Raw genomic sequence first — 3,195 nt, 5'->3', positions numbered from 1 at the left:
ATACCCACGCTTCGCAGCGGAGAAGTAGTGTTTTAAAGAAGTAAAGAAAAAGAAAAGAAAACATTTTAAAAATAACGTAACATGATTGTCAATGTAATTGTTTTGTGACTATTATGAGTGTTGCTATCATCAAGGATTTGATTATCATTATTTCTTTCAATCAGGTTCGTATTTGGAGGATGTGTTGTGTTCAAGTTACATTCCGTGTTTGTCAACCGTTGTAAAGATAACAGGTTTCATTCATCGAAGTGTTCATGACCCAAATCGGTACTCGTGAATCTAAGATATTTAACAGGCATTCCTGGTATTAAGTTGTGAATTTGCCTGCGAATATTTAGCGGTAGCGTGTCTATGAACTTAATTTAACCTTTCCCAGTCCTGCAAAGTCAGTTCACGTGAGCCGCGGAGTACATGCATCGAAGCTTCTCAGCTGTGCTTGTGCTATCTCGTGCGAACTCGTGATGTCCACGGCTTTATTTAATGTTAGCTCAGACCTGGCATACCAGCAATTTTAACTCTATTACAGCAATTTTAACTCTGTTACAAAGTGATCAAAAGTCTCATTTAAACCCTGTGTCTTCTCATTTAACTTGTATCTCGCGAATATCATATTTGTCGTGGCATGAGAAACGCCAGCGGCAGCCTGTCCATGAACTTAAATTACTTAAGGTTTACACCGTGCTTTGTTTCCAAAGTAGCTGCACTTATGAATATGCTTGTATGCATCACTCGCTTCATATTCTTTTGCTGCCTTCTCAATTGTGTAATGCGTTTTTTGAACAGGTTTCATTCATCGAAGTGATCACTACCCAAATCGGTACTCGTGAACCTAAGATGTTTAACAGGCATTCTCGGTATTAAGTTCTGGATTTGTCTGCGAATATTTAGCGGCAGCGTGTCTATGAACGTAATTTAAACTTAAGCTTTACACCTTGCTTTCCTAGTGATATGTCTACAAAGGCTTGTTTAGCATCAGAGGGTTGTTCCTTTCCTACTGGATCAATAAGCACTCATCTTCCTCTTTATCTGAGACATCACACACTGCATGCACGGGTTTACCTTTCCCAGTCCTGCAAAGTCAGTTTACGTGAGATGCTCGGAGTACATGCATCGAAGGTTCTCAGCTGTGCTTGTGCTATCTCGTGCGATCTTGCGATGTCCACAGCTTTATTTAATGTTAGCTCAGACCCGGCACTTAAAAGTTTCTCTCGCATTTTTGCTGAGTTTGTGCCAAACACTATTCTATCCCTGACCATCTCATCTTCGTTTGCATAAGCACAGTCCTTCACCAGCAATTTTAACTCCGTTACAGCAATTTTAACTCCGTTACAAAGTGATCAAAAGTCTCGAAGAATGGCCTTATATCGGCAGGCAGTCAATTATATGGGAGGCGTGCTTAGTTGTGCAGCAGCCTTACTTATGAATATGCTAAGCACAGTCCTTCACCTGCAAATATTTACCTCATATGGGCAGGCACTCAATTACGTGGGAGTCGTGATGATGGTAGATGCAAGACGCAACCGCCTCACACGGCGACGGAGCTGCCTGCTATGGCCATATACAGTATACGAAAGAAGGTTCCAGTTATGACCGTTACGCGTAGAATTACGAAATGAAACCTTCCCAACTTTTGTAAGGAAGCTGTAAGGAATGAGCCTGCCAAATTTCAGTCTTCCACCCACACGGAAAGTTGGAGAATTAGTGATGAGTCAGTCAGTCAGTCAGTGAGTGAGTGAGTCAGTGAGGGCTTTGCCTTTTATTAGTATAGATTAGATCCTGCCATGTTTTGAAAAAAATCTGTACAGATCCTCTAACTGAGTATTTGATTTTTTCCAGTTTCAAATAGTATAACACATCGGTTTCCCACTGACTTAAAAGAGGAAAGTTTGGATTTTTCCAGTTTAGCAGAATAAGTCTGCGTGCCAAAAGTGTAGTGGGATTGTGAGACCAAGGCTATCTGAAAGGTAATTAAAAATTTTGGTCCAGAATGATGTTAATTTGCTGCAGGCCCAGAACATGTGGCCCAGTGAGGCTGGGACTTGATTGCAGCGTTCGCAGGTTGGATCATGCCCTGGAAATATTTTGGAGAGTTTTAGACAAGAGAAATGTGCTCGATATATAAATTTGATTTGAATAATTGTATATTTTGTGCATATGGAGCTCGACTGAATTCTCTGCATTGCTACTTTCCACTCCTTTTCTGATATATTAATTGAGAGATCTTTTTTCCAGTGTCCTCTTTGATCTTTGAAAGAGAGGGACTGTAAAATGATTTTATATATTGCAGAGATGGTGTCTGAGTCCTTGAAATTGAGCAATATTTTTTCCAGCATGGATGAGGGTGCAAGATGAGGAAAATCGGGAAGGTTCTGTTTAACAAAGTTCCTAATTTGAAGATAGTGAAAGAAATGTGTAGCTGGAATGTTAAATTTGGAATGTAATTGTTCATAGGATGCAAAGACGTTGTCTATATAAAGATCTCTAAGTAAGTTAATCCCAAATTTTTTCCAGATATTCAAAACTGCATATGTTTGCGAAGGATGAAAGAGGTGGTTCTCTTGCAGAGGTTCCACAGATAAAAGATTCTCCATCTTAAAGTGCTTTCTACTTTGGTTCCATATTCTAAGGGAGTGAAGCACAATTGGGTTATTAGTATATTGCCGATAACTTGTATTTATTGGGGCACAGAGCAGTGAATATAAAGAAGTACTGCAGGATTTTATTTCTATTGCAGACCAAGCCTGTGTTTGTTCTTCTATTTGTGTCCAGGTTTTTATAGCTTGTTTGTTTGCTGCCCAGTAATAAAACTGGAAGTTAGGTAGAGCCATGCCGCCTTCTGTCTTTTGTCTTTGTAGGGTCGCTTTTTGGATACGTGGAAGCACAAACGTCTATAACTGTAATTAAAACATAAACAGATAGCGGCTGAGTAATAATGAGGATATATAATGATAAAAACCCGTATCTTAACAAATAGATCAGACAGTAGATTTTTTATCCTTGCCATATCAAGAACGGCTATGACTCACTATTATGTTTCAGAATAGTGCCAGGATCAGCTTTCTTAATTCCTTTTCTGCTTCTTCCTTGCTAGCGAAGACATAGAATTGACCGTGTAATTCCACTTTCAGTTTGGCAGGATATAAGAGGCTGTATCTGATATTGGCTTGCCATAACTGCTGTTTAATGTTGTAGAAG

The sequence above is a fragment of the Polypterus senegalus genome, chromosome 8 (assembly GCF_016835505.1).
Source record: "Polypterus senegalus isolate Bchr_013 chromosome 8, ASM1683550v1, whole genome shotgun sequence".
NCBI lineage: Eukaryota > Metazoa > Chordata > Cladistia > Polypteriformes > Polypteridae > Polypterus > Polypterus senegalus.
The sequence above is the reverse complement of the archived record's forward strand: the minus strand, read 5'-3'. Positions refer to the sequence as shown.